The 22,820-nt window shown below is 40.8% G+C and overlaps 1 protein-coding gene across 6 annotated transcripts in view; it reads right to left on the reverse strand.

Moving 5' to 3' along the window:
• The window catches only part of TBK1 (TANK binding kinase 1), a 192,797-nt gene that overhangs the window by 21,998 nt on the left and 147,979 nt on the right, over positions 1-22,820 (reverse strand). The gene's annotated exons all lie outside the window — the stretch shown is intronic.

Here is a 22,820-nt window from a genome sequence, read left to right on the forward strand (position 1 = left end):
GGGACCCTATGGACTTAAAACCCCAAAGGGGACTACAAGAACCAAGAACAGAAAAAGCATCCATGGGGGAGGAAAAGGGACCACCAAAAATACCAGAGGAATACAGAGAAACTTGCTAAAGTTTTCAGTGAGGAGAGGGTGGATGGGCTTCCCCCCCACCGACCCACAGACTGTACCATTGAATTCAAGCCTGGGGCAAAACTCCCAAAGCCCAGATTATACTCCATGAGCCCAAAGGAGAAGGAGGAAATGGAAAGATTCATTAAAAAAAACCTAGAAAGGGGGTTCATTGAGCAAGCCAAGCCTAAAGTGGCTGCCCCAGTCCTCTTTAGAGAGAAGAAGGATGGCTCTTTACGCTTATGCATGGACTGTAGGGCCCTGAATACAATCAGAGAAAGCAACCTATACCCTCTGCCCCTCATGAAAGACATGCTGTCACACCTCTCGAAAGGGAAAATTTTTTCTAAACTAGACCTAAGGGAAGCTTACTATCGCATGAGAATTAAAGAAAGGGATGAATGGAAGACCGCATTTAACTGCCCCATGGGGTGCTACCAATTCAAAGTCTTGCCATTTGGATTACAAGGAGGCCCCGCAGTATTTATGCAATTAATCAATGACGTTCTAAGGGAGCACCTGTTTAAGGGTGTCCTTGTTTACTTAGACGACATTCTTATCTTCACCGAAACAAAAGAGGAACATGTCAACCTAGTCAGAGCGGTTTTAAAGAAACTGCGAGCCGCCCACCTATATGCCAAACTCTCGAAATGCGAATTCCACCAGGAAAGGATAGACTACCTAGGTTATCGCATATCCCCACAGGGCATTGAAATGGACCCTGAGAAGGTCAGAGCAGTATTAGATTGGGCACCACCTCGCACAAGAAAGCAACTACAAAGTTTCCTGGGCTTTGCAAACTTTTACCGCCAATTCATCCCCTCATTTGTCCACATAGCACTGCCCCTCACTAACTTACTAAAAACGAAGGGAGCATCCTCAGTAAAACCTAGCCAGCCACTAACATGGACAATGGAGTGCCAAGCAGCATTTGAGAGATTAAAGAGACTTTTTTCTGCCGAACCAGTACTGAGGCACCCAGACATGGATAAGCCCTTCATAATACAGGTGGATGCAAGTGATGTGGCAGTGGAGGCTGTTCTATTATAAGAAAATGATGAAGGGGTATTCCAACCCTGTGCATATACATCCAAGAAACTCACAGAAAAGAGAACAGCGCTGGCCCGTATGGGAGAAAGAGGCATACGGGATACATTGGTCATTACTCACATGGCGACAGTTCCTGGAAGGCAACAAAATCCCCTTCCAGGTGTGGACTGATCACAAAAATTTGGAAGCCCTGAAAGCGCCCAGGAAGCTCAATCCCAAACAAGCCTGCTGGTCCCAGCATTTTCACCAGTTCCAATTTAAGCTCAAACATTTGCCAGGGAAAAAGAACTTCCTGGCAGATGCACTATCTTGCAAGCCACAGACTCTAAACCAATGATGGCAGAGTCACAACTGGCAGCACCAGTAACCACCAGAACCCATGCTAAATTAAAACTACAACTGGGCAGCCAAACTGGAAACAGATGAATGGTTCCAGAAAAACAAAAATGTGTGCACAATGAGAGACAGGTTGCCTTGGGTAGGGGAAAAGGTATATATACCAACAACCCAAAGAGTCACATTCATGCAGCTTTGCCATGACACAAAATCAGCAGGGCATTTTGGATTTGTGAAAACTTTACACTTAATTAAACGGCAATTTTGGTGGCCATCCATAAAAAAGGACATAGAAAGCTACATGGCCAGCTGCCCAAAATGTGCAACTGCAAAGAGGTTGCAAGGGAAATTGCCAGGACTATTACAAACAGTGGCAAGTCCCTCAGCCCCCTGGAGAGAAATAGCCATGGACTTTATAGTGGAATTGCCAGAAAGCAATGGGAATACTGTTGTCTGGACGGTCACGGACTTGTTTTCCAAACAGGTGCACTTTATCCCTTGCCAAAAGATTCCCACCACAAAACCCTTAGCAAAATTTTTCGTCCAGCACATTTACAGATTGCATGGGGCACCCCAACGCATCACCTCTGATAGGGGAGTGCAATTTAAATCTGCATTTTGGAAGGAATTTTTATCCCTCTTAGGGACCACTCAGGGACTGACATCTAGCCATCATCCACAAGGAAATGGGGGGGCTGAAAAAATGAACTCAGTACTTGAGCAATATTTAAGATGTTTTATTAATTTCCAGCAGTCCAATTGGGCAGACTGACTCCCTTTTGCAGAAGTTGCCTACAATAATGCAGTCCACTCCAGCACAGGTTACACTCCTTTTCAATAGCCACTGGTCAAAGTTTCAACCCCATGCCAGAATTAACCCCAAACGAACCAACGATCCCATCACTGAAAGAATGGATGGAAAAACTACAAAACACCTGGCCAATAGTTAGAAAAGCCTAGATGAAGCTAGGCAGGCATACAAAGCACAAGCCGATAAAAAAAGGGTTGAGCCTACACCATTCATTATAGGAGAAATGGTGTACTTATCTACAAAATACCTAAAGTCCCTACAACCCTGTAAAAAACGTGGACCAAAATATATAGGGCCTTTTCCAATTAAAAGAATCATAAACCCAGTAACAGTAGAATTAGAATTACCAAAAAATCTCAGGCAAATACACCCAATTTTTCATTGCTGAAAAGAGAGCATCAGTCATCTTTACGGCCAAAAATCCCCCCACCAGCACCTCCAATCATGGTGGAGGGCGAACAACACTTCAAAATAAAGGAAATCCTTGACTCTAGTAGATATCATGGAGCAACTCAGTAGCTAGTTGCCTGGAAACATCTCCCTGCCTCAGAAAACGAATGGGTCCATAAACGTCATGTCAGAGCCCCGAAGCTATTAAAGAAGTTTCACACAGAGTATCCTAACAAGCCTGACTAACTTGTATACCTGTTTTGTTTCTTTCAGGTGGATCTATCTTATTTTTAAGGGGGCAGGATGTCAGAATCCAATTATATTTCATCTCTAGTTATCAACTATGGAAAAACCCTTTCCTGCCTTCTCTGGATTCTGTCATATGATGAAGGGAATGGGGTGAACAAAGGGGTTTTATGGCCCTCACTTCCTTCAGTACACTTCAAAGAGACTGGATGTGGATACCACCAAAAGGACTAACCATAACAATGGGGCTATTACCTTTCATGTACTCCTCTATGAAGTCTACCTCCTGTCGGCAGTGAGAGAAAGGGGGTGGGAATGTAATGCCTGGGACTGTCGCTGGAAGGGGGTGATGGAGTGGGGCTACTGGGGAACCCCTTAAAACCTTGAATGGGAGAACTTGGACCCCAAGTCCTGTCTAGAATGCCTGCAACCAGTTTCTCTTAATAAAGATGCCTGTTGGAAGAAAGATTCCAAGAGTTCTGTCTTCTTAAGATGAAAAGTGGGGTGGGTACTTACAGAAGGGGCATTTTTACTTTTTCTGTATTCCTTGTTATATGCTTTTTTTAGTTGCACGCAATCCCTGTCAAACCATTTTTTATTCTTTAAAACCGGCTTTTTGGGGTGAGCTAGTATTCTGTTAGTGAGAACCGATTTCAAATTTAAAATTAAAGTTTCAAACCCCTCTAAATATGATCCTTCAAACTTATTGCTTAATAGAAATGTATGTAGTTCTATGGTTTCTGGGGCTAACATCCATTTAATAACTTCCTTTGCATTTTTCTCTGTCCATTTAATTTTTATCTGGGTATTTTGGTTCTCTAATCTGGGTAGATAGGTTGAGCCAGACCTTTGCAGTTTCTGGTGTAATGTAAAAGTAAGGATTAGTGGATCATGATCGCTTTCCAGTCACGAGTCTACTTCCATCTTCTGCAGGAACTTCGTATGATATTATCCAATAATCAACTGTGGATGTTCTTCCTGCTCCCCGATACTTATAATCTGCTGGGTGGTCATCCCACGTGGAACCATTACGGTTACAAAGGTCCAAGAGTACAGTCATCTGTCTTACACACATGCCCGATTTGCCTTGGTGTCTTTAAATTGTCTAGAATGCAGGGGTTCTCCTGGTACATTCTCATCATAATGGATCTTAAATTGATTAAATAATGCTTGATCGTTTGGGCCCATCCTAGCATTTAAGTCCCCCCAATAATTATTGCTGCTGTGGGGTATTTGTCTAAGCAGCCCAGGATAAAATCTTCTATACCATCCCAGATCTTATTGATCAGATTATTCTTGTTGAGTGGAGGAATGTAGATATTAAAAAGCAAAATCTCCACCTGTTTAAATAAAAGTAGGGTAGTCACAACCCATGGCTGAAGAGGTGGCAGCAGTACACATTTAAAATGCAAAGATGTATTCACTAATGTCACAATGCCCCCTTTAGCTCTCCCACCCACCTTACTTGGGACTGCTGGGATAGAGTTACCTCAGTAACCATCTAACTGTATCTCTGTAGAGGCCCACGTTTCCTGTAAAAAGAGAATTTCAAATTGTGATATATAGTCAAAAAATTTTTGGTCTTTTGATGGCACAGACCAACACGCTATATTCCAGGTTATAATGGAGAGAGGCTCATCTTTTGCAGCTCATCAGGAGATTTGATTTATACAAAGAGAAGTTGTAGGGTTGTTGCAATGGCTTGAGGTGTCATCACACATGAAATTGGCCTTCTCTAAAAGGAGGGAAGCCCCATCAAAATTCTGTGTAGACTCCTGGGAAATTTGTTTGAGGTAAGAAGATTTAGCACCAGCTAACAAAGCTTGCCGTTCCGGAGTCTCTTCTCTAGGTGTAGGAGGGGAACAGATCTGAGGGTCTCTGGCAGAAGGGGGTGGGACCAGGGCAAATGCCAAGGCATGGTCCACTGGAGGAGCCTCACTGTTCCTCTCAGGCCATGCGGGGGGGGGCTGGATGGTGATGCAGGCTGCCCAGAGCCCTGGGCAGCAGAGGTCAAATGCCGAGCCTGGCCCTTGAGCACCCGCAGCACCAAGCCCAGCCCCACTTCCTCAAGGCTGCCGCTCAAGGTTCTCCTGGTTCCTCGCTGTTTCCAGACAGCCTTCTGGAGCTAAGACTGAATGCGTTTCAGCATAGATGGCTCCTGGCTAGTCTGGGCCAGGGCCAAGGCAGAGGGGGCTGTTCCCTCACTGTTTCCAGGATGGCTTCATGGGCCACCTGAAACCACTTTGCGGGCCGCATCCGGCCCCCGGGCCTTGTGTTTGACATGTCTGCTTTATTGTCTTCCCATGAAATTTCTCTATTAATACCTCCTCCTCTTGTTGCCTTATCTGGAGAAGGACTGTTTTTCTGAGTGGGCTGCCACTTTTTAGCAGGCTCTTTATCTGTTTCCCAGGGTCTGTGTTCATTTTCCTCTTTTTTTTCTTCCCTCTCCTGAGTATTGAATTTATCCAAGTCAGCTGTAAGGACTTCAGTGGGGGTGCCTGTAGCCCAATGTTGTGCTTGGAGAAGAACAGCTATATCTTTTTTCAGTGTCTCCACATCATGTTGAATGGTTATTAGTTGTTCAAATATTGAAACTACTGCTTGCGCCGTGAGAAGACATTGCTTTGCCATAAACTCTGTTGTATTCTCCCATGGTACGTTCTCTCCACTCTGAATTAGATTGTTGTTGTTAACCTTTTTAGTCTTTATCTTAGTCTCCATGCCAGCTGTAGCTGGATTCGTTGTTTATGAAAATAGCTGCCTGTCATTTTGCTCCCCTCCCCCTAGATCGGGAAAGTCCAGTATCAGCTGTTTTGTCAGATCTTTTTGCAGGTCCTGTTCTAATCTCTCCGGCTTGTTGGAAATGAAGGGGGGAATAGTTTTACTTACAAGTGGGGGTTAGGATTTGATATTGTGGATGCCCTGGGATGGGGTGGGGGTTAGGATTTGACATTGTGGATGTCCTGGGATGGGATGGGGGTAAGGATTTGACATTGTGGATGCCCTGGCATGGGGTGGGGATTAGGATTTGGCACTGTGGATGCCCTGGGGTGGGATGGGGTAAGGATTTGGCATTGTGGATGCCCTGAGGTGTGGTGGGGGTTAGGATTTGGCATTGTGGATGCCCTGGGGTGGGGTGGGGTTAGGATTTGGCATTGTGGATGCCCTGAGGTGGGGTGGGTGTTAGGATTTGGCATTGTGGATGCCCTGAGGTGGGGTTGGGGTTAGGATTTGGTATTGTGGATGCCCTGGGGTGGGGGTTAGGATTTGGCATTGTGGATGCCCTGGGCTGGGGTGGGGGTAAACATTTGGCATTGTGGATTGTGGAGTGTTTATGCTCTGGTGGGACTATTCAAAACCCAGGAATTCTGGCACACTTCCTCATCGCTGTTGTAAGATGCCAGCATTGGCAGGGGTTCAGGTGGAGCTCTGGCTTCTCCCTGGAAGGAGATCTGGACAGCTTGCTCCTAACAGGCCCAATTCAACTTCTTTTGTCTGCTTGTGGGGTTTTCATTAGCTTAGCGGTTGAAGTAAGTGCACTCTTAATTTGGAGGGGGCAGGAGTAGGCACTTGATGGCACGGTGACCTTGCTGCCCATATCTGAAATACTTGATGGGACTCCTGGTGGGTGCTTGGGGAATACTGGTTGTCAGGGTAATCTGGGGACATCTACCAAATAGGTGCTTCTCTGGACCTCACTTCAGCTTCGGTTCAGTGGAGCTGATTACTTGGTTAGATCTAACTCGATGTCCAGGGTCACTGCCGTACTATACCAATCTCATATTTGATTAGGAATCCCTCGGTAGATGCACAGTTGGAGTAGATCATGGTCCACCCCTTCTTTGAAGCAGTGGATCAGCGATCACTATGGCCACTATCCTAACCGACCAGCAACCCTCCAGAACTCCCAAACATATTATTTTGCGGGGCGGCCTTTTTGCTTCAAATGGTGGATCTCCTTTTCCGTCTGCAGAGCTTAGGATTCATCCTCAAATTGTGTCCTCAATTGCTCCATGAATAAGTTTGCATCCAGCAACTAAGGGGCTCCCTCGTCATGAAGGCTGGTCACCACTCAGCTGCTGCTCCCTCTGTTGGCTGCCACTGCTTTCACCATTGTGGCATCGTTGAGGTACACATAAGTGTATTGATCAAAGTGGGCCTACACTTAGTTAAGAAGAAAGGCAGCTTCTCAGGATCCTCATCAAATTTGATAGGAGAGTGGTTCTATAAGCTGTGATGCCAATGATACTGATTGTCAGTCCTGGGACTGCAGCCATACCACTCTCCGGAATCCTCTCTGTTGGACCCCTGGGCTCACAGGCCGATGCTGCTGCAGAGGGCTGGGTTGGGATCCAGGGCTTGACATTGCTGCCAACTGGGGGGCAGGAGATGCAGTGTGGGCCTCAGCAATGAGACTGGATCTCCAGCGAGGTGGTGGAAGTGACTGGTAGGTTTTGCCTCCCCCCCCCATCGAGCACACACATTGCTTTGACTTCCAGTCAGTCAAATTTCTCTTTTAGCTGTTTGACTGAGGAGCTGTGGAGTGCTGTCGGGTACTTCCACTCCATGGAGTCATTCCATCCATTGATCCCTTCCCCTTCTTTTGCACTGCAGATGAAGGACCATGGGACAGGATCAATAAGAGCTCCTCTTCAGCAGTCTTAGGGGTGCTTCTGCGCTGAAGGGCTGCCTCTGCCTGACACAGTTCCGCCAGGAGCGTAGTTCCCTCTTGTGGAACCAATTTTCCAGGTTGGATTACCTGGGTCTTTAGCCGAGCCCCCACCAGTAGCACTTCTTCAGCAGCCAAAGCAGTTGCCTGAGCGCTGACTGCTAAAACCTACTGTGACCAGTGGTGGATTCATCTTTCTTCTCCATCTCAAAATCTTTGCTGAGTTTTTGCCATCCTCCCAAAGGTATTGGGTAGGAGGCTGGGGCTCAGCACCAAAGAAAATGAAGTTTTTGATCATAGATTTTATTAGTTTTTATAGGGTTAGGAATAAGGTGGGATCGGGGTTGGGGTTGGGATTTGGATTAGGGTTAGGGTTAGGATTAGGGTTGGGGTTTTTCCAAATAACATTCTCAATATTTAGCAAACAGCATAATGTCTGGGTTCATGTATTTAACAAACAATAATATATAATAGTTAATTATCATAAACAATATGTTAATTAATTGCTCAATAGCCTTCTTCTTGCTAATATGTACTCAAAATTACATATCACATTCCTTTCTCTCTAACTCGTTTTTCTAGCCATTGATAGAAATTATCCCATGTTCTAAAATACACTGAGTCTTCTTTCTCTTTTATCTTTAAAGTCAATCTATTCATTTCTGCATGCTCTAAAATTTTCTTAATTAGTACTTCTTCAGCTGATAAATTTTCATTTTTCTAATGTTGGGCAAATATAATTCTTGCTGCTGTTAGTACACATAGTATTAAACATCTGCAATCTTTCTCACAATTTGCTCCTATTATTCCTAACAAAAATAATTCTGGCTTAAAGTCTATTTGTTTTTTAGTCTTTTTCTCCTATCATAAATGTATTTTAACCCAAAATCTTTTTGCTTTAGGGCATGTCCACCAGATATGATAATAAGTACCTGGTCTTTGTTTGCATTTCCAACAGTTGTTTGAAGTATTTTTAAATATTTTTGCTAATCTCATTGGTGTCATATGCCATCTATAAAACATTTTATATAAGTTTTCTTTATATGCCACTGCTTTAGTTAATTTAATATTTCTTTCCCATACCTTTTGCCAGTCATCTAATTCTATATTATATCCAAAGTTCTTTGTCTATGTTATCATTGTTTCTTTTACTTGTTCTTCTTCCATCTTTAAGTTTAACAGAAATCTATAGAAAATGAAGTTTTTTATGAGGCTTGTTTTAGTGTCATAGTTCCAATAGATAGAACCAAATAAATCAGAATTCCGAGGCTAGAAGTTTCCTTAAAGAATATGCTTATTCAATACAAAATATTGGCATAGTCAAAAGTGAAACCAAGTCTGAAATTCCCTCCAAAGAGTTACACTATTACAAAGTCAAACATCCCACCCCAGTGCTATGCAATCTTCTACATTCCCCAATAGAATAGTTTGATGGGCTTTCTAATTAAAAGCCCACCCCTCTAACATAACCGATAGAATGACCTTGGTTCCTACACAGAATTGTTTAGACTAGCAAAGGCACTCCTCACCCCCTCCCATTCATGTGGCAACCTATAACAAGCAAGATGGCTGCAGCAAAGTTCGTTGTAGAGTTGACACTCTAATTTCATCTTGAAGATCCTACAGAAAAAAAGTAGTGAAATAATGGATGGCCATCACCTTCTGCTCCATAAAAGACAAAGTTCAGGTGAGATAATGGAGAAATTCTGTGTGGACTGGCAAATGAGGCAATGGAGAAGAACAGTTGTTGTAATGTACTGAGTTTTACTTATGAAATAGGTGCAGGGAGCTGCACTGGGACCGTTAGCAGACCACATGGCCTGCTAGCCAGACTTGCTCTCTGCAAGGTTAATCAGTATGCATCTGAATGGGAGAACACAGTGCATTCATTGGCTGACACCGCCCCAAGCTGAATGTATAAATAGGGGCGGAGCCATCTTTGTTTGAGTTCTGTTTTGTCTTCAATAAAGAAGTACCTGTTTACTACTCCTGCCTCTTCAATGCTGAACCCAGCAGAAACAGAACATTGGTGACGAGGAAGGGATTGTGCTGCCGCAAATTGAAGGGCTGACTCACCACAAAGTCGATCGGTTGTAGCAACCTCCAGAAAGAAGGCCTCAAAGGCAACCTGACAAGGCAGTTCCCTTCTCTCGGTATTTTGGGTGTGGAGGCCACCACAAACGGACCAACTGCCGTTTCCGCACTGCAACTTGCTGGGCATGTGGCAGACAAGGCCACATTGCCGCCATTTGTTTGGTCGCAGAAAAGAACGTCCAGCGGAAGAGTTGCCTTGGAAAGGTACCAGGATCCCCAGTCAGAACAGGGTGGGTTTTTGCATGAGTAGAAGGAGTTTATTTAGGACAGGCGCACATTGCCCACTCAAGAAGCTGCACCTAGTTTATTTAGGACAGGCGCACATTGCGCACTCAAGAAGCTACACCTAGAAGTCCAGTTGCAAGGAGTCCCTTCAGACATGGAGCTGGACACGGGTTCAGCTCTCTCAATCATCTCCCAACGAACCCTTAAGCAGATTTGTGATAGAAGCGGCCAAAGAGTTAAGCTCAGGCCATCGAATCTTGTCTTGACTGACTTCCACAATTCCTGGGTAAATGTCAAGGGGGAGGCCATGCTTGGGGTGAAGTTTAGGGATTTCGAGGGCCCTTTGGATGTCGTAGTTGTTGAGGGCAACCGCACGAGTCTGATTGGACTCGATTGGTTTGATGCTCTGGGAATTCAGGTGACTGGGTTAAATAGTTTGCAAACGGTGAGCCTTTCGGAGGTGTGTAAAGAATTTGGTGATGTCTTCAGCCCTGAGTTAAGGGCATACAATGCCCCCCCCCCAATTGCACTAAGGTTAGATCCTTCTGTGGCACTGATAAGGATTAAACCTTTTGCTCTCAAGCAGAGAATAAATGCAGAGTTGGACAAGCTATTGCAACGGGTCATTTTGGAGCCAGTTTATAGTAGTCCATGGGAAACCCCTATTGTCACACCACTTAAGGCCAATGGAGAAGTCTGCATTTGTGCTGACTATAAATGCACGTTAAACAAAGCTCTCCAGTAGCACTCTTATCCGGTGCCTGTAGTCAGTCATATTCTGGCGTCTCTACAGAGAGGTCGCATTTTCGCCAAATTAGATTTGGCCCAGCCTATCAGCAGTTGCCAGTGAATGACACCACGGCAGAGGCCCAAACCATTGTGTTTCACCGGGGAGCCTTCAAAGTGCGAAGGCTACAGTTCGGGGTGAATGTAGCCCTTGGCATCTTTTAGAGTATGATGGAATGTACGCTCTGCAACATTCCAGGTGTATGCCCATATTTCGATGATGTCCTCATTGCTGGGGAATCAGTCGAAAACTTGGCTGACAGGCTCCGGGCCATTTTGCAGCATTTCCACGAAGCGGGGCTGAAGCTCATACAGGAGAAATGCAAAATTGGAGTCACTTCCACAGAATTCCTGGGGTTTCATATAGATACCGAAAGCATCCATCCTGCTGAATCCAAGCTCAAAGTGATCTAGCAGGCACCCAGTCCCAAGATGAAGGGAGAGCTGCAAGCCTTCCTGGGACTCCTTAATTTTTGCCATGCTTTCCTCCCCTACAAGGCCGCAGTGGCAGAGCCATTACACCAGCTCTTGGACAAACAGGCCCCATGGAAGTGGACAAATGTTCACGAGAGAAGTTTTGCTGCGGTTAAAGCATTGTTTTCCTCTAATGCAGTATTGGCTCATTTCAATGAGCAGTTGCCAGTTAGCATAGCTTGCGATATGGGATCAGGGCTGTTTTAAGTCACCTCAGGGCTGATGGAACACAAGCCTATTACTCCAGGACTCTTTCTGCTGCTGAACGCAATTACGCGCAAATAGATAGAGAGGCATTGGCTATTGTGGCTGGCATCAAGAAGTTTCACAACTTTTTGTATGGCCGCCATTTCACAGTCTTCACTGACCACAAGCCATTTCTGGGGTTGTTCACTACGAACAAACAGACACTCCAAATCATCTCCTCTGGAATGTTGAGGTGGTCAATATTTCTATCTGCATATGACTGTTGCCTGGTTCACAAACTGGGTAGAGAAATGGGCCATGCAGACGGCCTTAGTAGACTGCCCTTATGGCAATTAGAGCCAGATCCTGCACCAGCCAACCATATCCTGTCTATCCAGGATTTGCCAGAGTCTCCCCTCAATGCAGGGGATGTTGCTGCACAAACAGCTACTGACAATGCGTTAACTTGCATGTTGAACTGGGTGCTCACAGGATGGCCTGACACGTGTCCTGGCACTAACTTCCAGAGTTTCTGGAAAAGGAAGCATGAGCTATCCACCTTTAAGGGCTGTCTCCTGTGGGGAAGCAGGGTAGTGATCTCGACCTCACTGAGGACTAGAGTCCTCGATTCTCTGCATGAGGGACATCTGGGCATAGTCTGGTGAAGGCGCTCACACGTAGCTACCTCTGGTGGCCTGGACTCGATAAAGACTTCGAGGCCCAGGTCCACAGGTGTCACATTTGCCAGCAGTCCCAGCCAGAAATGCCACAGGCTCCTGTACATAGATGGGAGACCACACAAGCCTCTTGGTCAAGAATACACATTGACTATGCTGGCCCCATTCAGGGGCAACTCTTCCTCATTGTTGTGGACAGTCACTCTAAGTGGCTGGAGGTCATTCCAGTGTCCACTACGATGACTGCCAGGACCATCCAGGTTTGAGGGGGATCTTTGCAACGCATGGGCTCCCAGATGTCCTCATCTCCGACAACGGAGCTCAATTTACTTCCTCAGAGTTTCAGTCCTTTTTAACGGCAAATATGATTAGGCGTGCCACATCAGCTCTGTTTCACCCAGCCTCTAACGGCCAAGCAGAATGCATGTTTCGCACTACAAAAGAATCCTTGAAAAGGATCACCCATGGCAACTGGCATCACAGGTTGGCGGATTTCCTCCTCTGCAATGAACAATGCCTGGCACGTCTAGGGGCAAGAGCCCAGCTGAACTTCAATGGGGTCGCCATCTTATCACAAAGCTGGATCGCTTACACCCTGATAGGGTTGCCTCGCAGGTGCAACGGCCTAAGGCAGGGCTTTTCAACCAGTGGTATGGATACCACCTGTGGTACATTGGTACCTGGCAGGTGGTACGCGACCATTCTAGAAAAGTAGCAGGGGAGGGGAATGAGCTGAACTGGTGGCAGCACCACACAAGCCTGAGCAAGAGACGGTTGGAGCTGCAAGGCTGTCAGGGCTTAATGGAAGCGCCAGGATCAGTGCCGCTTTCCAGCTGATCGGTGCTTCTTAGGGGCTGTCAGGGCTTAGTGGAAGCACCCGGATCAACGCCAGGCTCCAGCTGGAGCTCGGCGCTGATCCTGGTGCTTCTGCTGAGCCCTGAAGAAGCACCAATCAGCTGGAAAGCAGCACTGATCTTGGCACTTCTGCTGAGCCCAGAAGCACCGATCAGCTGGAATGTTGCAGCATCCCCAGGGTCTTGTCATTTACATTCAGATGCTTGGCAACTGATTCATATTTATGACGGTCACAGTTTCCCAGGGTCTTGTGAAGTGACCAAAACCTGCTACAATCACCCAGCAGATGGGGGGAATGAAAACCAAACACCCCTCACCCCACCCCCACTGCCAATCCTCAACAGAAATGTTCACAACAATGAAAACCTTGGACAGGAGGAAGAGTGCCGCCAGGTGGGCAGGCAGGTGTCTTGCTCAGCTGTAAAGTTTTGTTAATAAAACTTTTTCAATAAAAAAAAGAAACATTGTCTATGTGTTAAAGAACCAGGAGGGGAGGGGTGTAATGTACTGAGTTTTACTTATGAAACAAGTGCAGGGAGCTGCACTGGGACCGTTAGCAGACCACATGACCTGCTACCCAGACTTGCTGTCTGCAAGGTTAATCAGTATGCATTTGAGCGGGAGAATATGGTGAATTCATTGGCTGACACCGCCCCAAGCTGAATGTATAAATAGGGGTGGAGCCATCTTTGTTTGAGTTCTGTTTTGTCTTCAATAAAGAAGTACCTGTTTATTACTCCTGTCTCTTCAATGCTGAACCCAGCAGAAGCAGAACAGTTGTCTTGTTAAATATTTTCAAAACCAGGCCACATGGTTATATTTTGGGAAAATATGACAATACTATATGTTCTCAAAAATCCAGATGTTTCCATTAACCAAAAAGATTGCTCTAACCTAGATTGTTATGATCTAGGTTGCAAGAAATCAGTCACAAAGTAACTATTAACATATTAATACAGATATTGTAAAAATTACAAAGTAAGTTTTGTTAGTGTTGTGCATTTTAGTGCCTGGTGTAATACATATAATTTTTGTCTTAAGCCTTGCAGCATCTATCTTTTTGGCACATATTTATGTACTTTTCAAGGAAAGATTTCTCCCATTAATTATTTACATCTTTGGCAAATGACGTGTCTATATACACATCAGATATGTACATTTTGAAATAGCTCAAAAGGGATGTTTGTTTCATTTTTTTTCTCAAATGGAACTACTATATAAGGATTTATATTATTATTTATGGGAAGATTCTGCCCTGACTAGCTCAGCACTTTTAAATTTTATGAGGCCAAACAGTCAGAATGAAGTAAGGCAGACAAGGCATGAATGTCAGGGATATAAACAATTGCTGGAAGTAGATATAACAAACCCACTGCCAAAACCTACTAAACAGCTATTGCCAAAAACACATTTTCCTCTCCTAGGAGCATTTGGAAAAAGTAAATCTGTTGCTTGCAGAGCTTAACTTCTATGGAACAATAAATGTTTACCATATTCATCTATCAAAGTTTTTGGGGAGTTACATTTATATCCTACTGTTCCTTTTAAGACATTAATAATGCTAAGAATAAAACAGATAAATAGTTTATGCACAATAATTAAATAGTTTAAAGGTCAATTTTATAAAGCCACTAAAAACCAGCACCAGTACCAGCACCAGCACCAGCACCTGATCTGCCATCTTCCACCCTTTAGAGCAGAAAGGATTGGGAAAAGCTGTGAAAAGAAGATTTGCCCTGTAGTGTCAAAGTGGATTAGGAAAGTGGTATGCCACATTGTTTGACAAAAGAAGAGCGCATCCTGGACAGGTATTCCAATTCCTTGGACAAATTAGTAGAAAGACTAACGTTTCTTGAAAATATGATTTTAGGCTTACAAAGATACTAAAATTTATCCATTTATTCATTTATGCAAAATGCCATCTTTCAGTTAGTGTGGTCTCATATTGAATGGAGCTATATCAGCATTTAAATTTTGCTTAGAAGCAGATAGGTAATCAGCATAATTGCTGTGAAAAGAAGTCATTTGTTTCTTACAATCATTCCCAACAAGTAGCCTTCCCAGAAAAGCCATTTTTTCCCCAAAAATCTTATAAATTGTATGTTAAAGTGACTTCAATAGGACATAACTATGGCTTGTATGTCTACAGCCTTTGACATCTCCAGAAAAGGAGCAATTGTTGCATTAAGCTCTTCTCTGTAAACATTAATGGATTAAATATACCAAGAAAAAGAGCACAAACGTTTAACAAATTAAGGAAATTGGATGCAGATGTGATATGCCTTCAGAAAGTTCATATAAAAAAGGATTATAGAAAACTACTAGAAAATGTAAAATTAGGAACACTATACACAACATTAGTACAAAACAAGAAAGGAGGAATTGTTATATATGTCAAAGAAAAAATAAAATCAAAATTAATATATTTGGATGAAGAGGGGAGAATTTTAATGTTGGAAATAGAATTAGAGCAAAAACAAATCTTATTAACGGCAGTATATGCACCAAATAATAATCAACATGAATTTTTTTAAAAGGTACATAAGAAACTAGTGGATCTGGACTACGAAAATATTTGTATGATTGGGGATTTAAATGCAATAGTTGATGTTAAGAAAAAATATAAGAGTAGTAAAAAGAACAAAAAAAAGAAAAATATATTATCAAAATCATTCTTTGACAAGGTAACAGAACTCAACCTTCAAGATACATGGAGAGAAACACATAGATCAGACAAACAATATACATTCTATTCGTATCCACATCAGTCTTGGTCTAGAATCGATATGGCCTGGGCAACAACAGATGTACAAAAAGGGATAGAGGAAATTGAAATAGGGCTTAATGATTGGGCGGACCACAACCCAATAATAATAAAATGGAAAGGCCAGAAACAGAGAAAAAGATGGTCAATGAATCAAAGACTGTGTAAAGATAAACAATATATATAGATGCTAGAAAAGGAGTTGACATTATTTTTTCAGGTAAATAAAAAGGAAGAGACATCAACACAAAATTTGTGGGATACTACAAAAGCTTACATTCGGGGATTGACAATTGCATACAACTCTAAGAAAAACAAAGACAGGAGACTTCAACAAGGAAAATTACAAGAAGAATTTAAAAAAATAGAAGGTGATCTACAGAAGGACCCACAAAATAAAAAGATAAAAGATAAATGGAATATTATAAAACACAAGATTAACCTGACAACACAAAAAGAAATGGCACAGAAAATTAGGATGGTGAAACAAAATTACTTTGAAAATGCGAATAAAACTGGTCGATGGTTGGCCTATAAATTAAAAAAAGAAAAAGGCAAAAGAACAATACACCAACTACAAGATGAAAGTGGAACAGTACAATATAGATGGGAAGAAAAAAAGAAAATAATACAAAATTTCTTTTCAAAGCTATACCATTAGGAAGATATACCAGATGATAAAGTCAAACAATATATAGAGGCAACAAAAATGACCAAAATCACTGAAGAACAAAAGGAAATGTTGAATAGACCAATAACTGTAATAGAATTAGAAACAGCATTGAAAAAACAAAAAAACAACAAATCACCAGGCCCAGATGGAATTCCGGTCGAGTTTTATAAAAATACACAAGAGTTACTACAATGGATAATGTTGGAGATTTACAATGAGGTGCTGGAAGAGACGAAGATACCAACAACTTGGACTGAAGCAGTCATCACCCTCATTCCTAAGGAAGACTTAGACCTACAACAAATTCAAAATTATAGCCCGATTTCTTTACTGAATACAGATTATAAGACATTTACAACAATAATAGCAGAAAGGATAAAAATTTTTTTGAATAACTACATCCACCCAGATCAAAATGGATTTTTGCCAGGATGACAAATAAAAAATAACATGAGGATAATACTGAACACTTTAGAATTTTATGAAGTCCATCCTGAAAGACAAGCTACACTGGTTTTTCTTGATGCCCAGAAGGCATTTGATAATTTGAATTGGAATTTTATTATAACACAATTGTACTATATGGATTTGGGGGCAAAATTTGGAAAGATGGTTGAGAAAATATATACTAAACAAACAGCTAGGGTAATTATAAATGAGGAAATGACAGCAAAAATTGATATAACCAAAGGAGTAAGGCAAGGATGCCCACTTTCCCCTCTTCTATTTATTTTATCATTAGAAATACTCTTTACAAAAATCAGAGAGGACCAAGAAATAAAGGGTTTAAAAATTAAGAAGGAAGAATATAAGGTCCAGGCCTTCGCTGATGATTTGGTATTTATTTTGGAAGATCCATTAGAAACCGGCTTTAAATTGATTCAAAAAATAGAAGAATTTGGTGAGGTAGCCAGACTTAAGATTAATAAGAATAAATCCAAATTAATAACAAAAAATCTTACAAAGACACAGGAAAGGGAACTGGAAGATAAAACAAAGATAAGTATAACCAAGAAAATAAAATATTTAGGGATCTGGCTTACAGCAAAATATTCCTAGATTAAGGAGGACAATTATGATAAAATATTACACCAGATAAAAAAAGATTTAGAAAATTGGGAAAATTTGCAAATTTCATTTTTAGGGAGGATCGCTACGGTCAAAATGAATGTATTGCCAAAAATATTATTTCTGTTCCAGGTTATTCCAATAAAATTAGGGAAAACATTCTTTCAAGAATTAAATAAATTGATCACTAAATTTATATGGCAAAGGAAAAAACCCAGGATTAAATTAAAACTCTTGCAAGATATGAAAGATAAAGGGGGATTGGCGTTACCAGAGTGGGAAATATACTACCAAGCATCGAGCTTAACTTGGCTAAAAGATTGGATGGATTTGAAAAATACTAGAGTTTTAACAATAGAAGGACATGACTTGCAAGCAGGGTGGCATGCATTCCTATGGGACGAAAAACATAAAATACACAGATACTTTCAAAGACACATAGTTAGGAATGCATTGCTACAGACTTGGGAAAAAAAAACATTATGTAAGAATTCCAGTGTGGTTATCCCCAACAGAAGCTCTGAAATACCTAAACCTATTGGATATAAATAAGATAATTAGATATAAGGAATTAGTAAATGAACAGGGAAATCTGAAAACAAAACAAGAATTGGAACAAGATATTGGCAGAAAGATTGACTGGTGGACATTTACACAAATTCAATCTAAATATACAGAGGACAAAAAAGTATATGAAATCCAAAAAGAGCCGTAAGAATTGGATAAAATTATACATGGAACAGAAATAAAATTAATTAGCAATTTATATAAATACCTATTGAGATATTAAATGGAAGACGAGGTTGTCAAAGACACAATGATTAGATGGGCAAAAAAATTCAGATATAATATAGAATTGGAGAAATGGAAAAAAATATGGGAAATAAATATAAAATTGACTATGTTGGTGGCATTCAAGGAAAACCAGTTGAAGATGTTTTATAGATGGCATCTTCCACCAGCAAAGCTTGCCAAGATGTTCCAGAACAATTCGCCAACATGCTGGAAATGTAAAAAAGTACATGGAACATATTATCATGTATGGTGGACATGCCCAGTTGCAAAAAAATACTGGACTACAATAAGAAAATGGATCGAAGAAATAATAGACCAGCCCGTAGACTGGAAACCAGAGATCTTTTTGTTGGGTATTTTAAACAGGAAATATAGTAAAAAAATATGGTACTTAATTTTACATATAATAATGGCGGCAAGAATAGCATATGCACAGTGCTGGAAAAGAAGAAGTGATAAGAAAAATCCTGGACTGTGCTGAGATGGACAAATTAACAAAAGAGATAAAAGAAAAGGAAGACACAGAGTACTATATAACATGGAACAAGTGGTATGACTGGTTAGAGACTAGAATAATAGAGGAGAATAAATATGGAAAGATCAAAAGTGAAAATATGTGTATAATAATGTATAATAATAATAATATGAATTATTCTTAGTAAGAAGTAGAATATGAAGGAAGAAAAATGTAAATAAGAAACAACAGGGCAATAAGGACAAATATTCTAAAGAAAAATAAGGGGGGAAATGTAAATAATAGAAGATTACCGTTACGTAATCGCTGTTAAAAAAAAGGGAGAGGAGTATGTGTGTGTATGTGTGTTATGTTTTGCTTTGTTTTTTTTTGTTGGTTAAAAATAAAATAAATAAATAAAAATAAGGAGCAATTGTTGCATTAGCCTTTGCTGTGAAAATCTTTTGAAAACTGAACATTTGAATCCAAGACCATAGCTGAATTGTAAATTTAGACTCTGAAGAAAAAAGAAATAAGTGAAATCTACATTCCCCAGCTGTGCCTGACCACTTACAGATGGATCATAAGTTTTCTAATGAATAGGAAGCTGCAGGTGAAGCTAGGGAAAACCACATAGAACACCCATTCAATTAGCATAGGAACCCCTCAGAGCTGTGTGCTCTCTCAATTACTCTTCTCTCTCTATACCAGAGGTGTCAAACTGCCGGCCCATGGGCTGGACGTGTCACGCGGAAGCCGTGCCCACCCCATTGTCAGCAATGGCAAAACAGTCCCAATATGTTGCGTAACATCACATGACGTCGCGAGTTTGACATGTCTGCTCTATACCAATGACTGCATCTTGAAGGATCCCTCTGTTAAAGTGCTGAGGTTTGCAGATGATACAATAGTCATTGGTCTCTTTTGAGACAATGATGAATCTGTATATAGACAACAGGTAGATCAACTGGCCCTGTGGTACAACTGGAACAATCTGGAGCTGAACACTCTTAAAATTGTAGAGATGATAATAGATTTCAGAAGAAGCTCTCCTGTTCTGAAATCTACAACCTCTTATAATATTAGGCAAAACAGTATCAATGATAGGATCATTCAAGTTTCTAGGTTCTATTATTTTCAAGGACTTGAAATGGACACTTAACATTAGAACCATTATTAAAAAGGCATGACAAAGAATTTCTTCCTGTGCCAACTCAAAAAGCTCAGATTGCCCAAGGATCTGCTGATACAGTTCTACAGAGGAATTATTGAGTTATTGTACCTCAGTAATGGTTTGGTTTGGCACAGCAACCAAACAGGACAGGTACAGACGTCAACGGATAGTTAGGACTGCAGAAAAAACAATTACAACCAACTTGCCTTCCATTGAGGATCTGTATACTGCATGAACCAGAACGAGGGCTGAGAAAATATCTACAGACCCGCCACATCCTGGACATAATCTGTTTCAACTTCTTCCTTCAGGATGCTGCTATAGAGCTTTGCATGCCAAAACAACCAGATATATCATTTTCCCTGTGCTATCACTCTGCTGAATACTTAATTCCCATAGCACTGTCCCATTTCTCATCTTTTTTCATCTTATCATCTTTCCTACTATCTTTCTTATGATTTATCAATTGTTGTTTGTAATTTATGATTAATGATTGTAACTTTTATTATGATCTATGACCTATTACTTGCTGTTTATATGTACTCTGTGAGTTTATGAACCAGAAACAAATTCCTTGTGTGTTTGATTACACGTAGCCAATAAAGAATTCTATTCTATTCTATTCTATTCTATTCTATTCTATTCTATTCTATTCTTCCCTCTTTATAATTTTCTTCAGCAGAAAGGATAGGTTGACCAGGGCGATAGTCAGTGAGATATTTTGTGGCATCAGAGTGTTTAAGAATTAAATGAAGGAGCAAACAATGGGCAACAGCCATAGCCTAAACATAAGTATTAAATAAGTTTGACTTCCGGTTCTGGTACGCAGCGACGCCAGTCGTGTCTAGGGACTTGTCTCCAGCCCGGCCGGGTTTTCTTCATTGGTAGACCCCTTAGTGGGTCGAAAGTCGCCCTGGAGGGGCAAGCATCGTGGAGGAGGCTTGCTGGTGACTGCGGGAGAGTGGCAGCTTCTCCCGTGGCTCCAACTATTTCCTTAGGGCTGACGGAGCAATAATCATCCTGCAAGATGGCCGATTACTCTGCTGCACCAGCCGAAGTCACAATAACAACTAAGTGTTTTAGACCCACCACGGAGGATCCAGGTGAGACCTTCTTTGCCCCTCTCTTTGCTCTAATTGGTTTTTTTTATTGCCTGTAAAAGCTTGTTTGGAATTATTTCCCTGACTGGAAAAGCAGCTTCTGTATGTGTGGGAAGAAAAGCACGGAGAACAAAAATTTTAAAGACTACATTTTATTTTCATTCAGTTTGGGATACAGAAAAAAACGCTTTTTCGAATTATATTATTATTTTATTTTGGAAGACTATTCCTTTTTCTACGTTTTCCTTTAAAAGATAGAAAAAGGGGAAAAATGGTGTCTGGAAAAGGTTTTTTATTTATTTACTGAGGACATCTAGTGGTGAAAACTTAATATTGCAACTATGATCATTCTTTGGAAAGAAGGACCTGACCTTCAAACTATTTCTGGAAAAGATAAGCTGATGCAGATATGGGAACTGAGGGGGTGGACACTACTTAACTACAGTTTTTACTAAAAAGAATAAAAAGGATTTTTTAAAATTACTTTCAAAATGGAGAGATTTCACTCTCAGCTAAATTGCAAGCTTATACTGGAAAAGATTTATGAGGGTACTGAAGAAATATGTGCCATAAGGAAAAGGATTACTACAGAACGAAGAGCCAACTCTACCCCAAACTCTCAAATTGACTTTCAGATCACATCTGATTATTCTACAAACCAAAACATACCAGAAGAGGAACTAAGGGAGATTAAAGAGGAATTTGCTACAATGGAAGAGATTTCCACAGATCCAAGAGCCAGAAACTCTCCTTCAAATCTTAAAATTGACTCTCAGACTACATTTGACTATTTTACAAACCAAAATACATTAAAAGATGACTTCAGTGAGAATACAGAGGAACTTATTTTACTTTATAAGCATCTTATCTATACTCCTGCGGACCAGAAAAAGCAAAGACTGAGAATTGAACCTTTAAAACAATGAGGCTTCAAGGATAAGAGAAATAGAGGTCCAATGCAGAGGACAGGAGGCTTCTTACTGTCTCACATGGTACTACAAGTAACAAAGAGAGACACATCAGCTGAAAGAGAAGCTTTGTTGTGGAAACCTGCTTGGCATAAAAAGAAACCTAGAATAAGACTGAAAAGAGAAACTTGAAACTGGATTTAAGGCATTTTAGAACTATGGATTGATTTAAGGATTAAGTTCTTGAGTTAGAAGTAAGAAAAATGGGTGAATATTAGAATATATATATTAAATAGAGTAAGAATGTATTTTTTGGAATAATAGGTTTATTTGTATGAAAATTATCATGTAATGGAATGAAGAAAATTGAAGAGATGTTTGAGATTGGGATTGAACTAATAATTAATTGATGTTATTTTAATAAGATGATGTGTTTGATAATATGGAGGTTATTAGGTTTGATAATTAATTGGATAAAATCAGTACCTTGTCTAACGGACTTAAAGGATTTAAGATTGATATTACTTTGTTAGTTTAAAGAAATTGATTGATTGATGAATTAGATATGTATAGGATAGATCAATATTTTATTTTAACTGGGAGATATTAGTGGAAGATGAAAAAAAGAATAAGATTTATGATAAAATTAAGGAATTAGGATATATTTGGAAGGAATACCTGAACTGGAAATGTGGTTATTTAAAGTTAAATTTGATTATGGTATTGTAAGTGTATAAAGCTCTAAAACAGGTTTAGGATTAATAGAAATTTAAGTCAGAAATAGATTATTTTAAATATATTAAGCTATTTGAGGGAAATAGAGATGGAATACTTGATGTACTGATTGAGTTATTTATATATGTTTTGTCTTTGGATTTTTGATTACCCCAGTACCACGGTGTGTCTCAAGCACTTTCTCTTAAGAATCAAAAAACCAATGAAATTTGTTTTTAAAAAAGTATTAAATA

Source organism: Crotalus tigris, unplaced genomic scaffold, assembly GCF_016545835.1.
Source record: "Crotalus tigris isolate CLP2741 ecotype Arizona unplaced genomic scaffold, ASM1654583v1 scf7180000017775.1145084777:2100578, whole genome shotgun sequence".
NCBI lineage: Eukaryota > Metazoa > Chordata > Lepidosauria > Squamata > Viperidae > Crotalus > Crotalus tigris.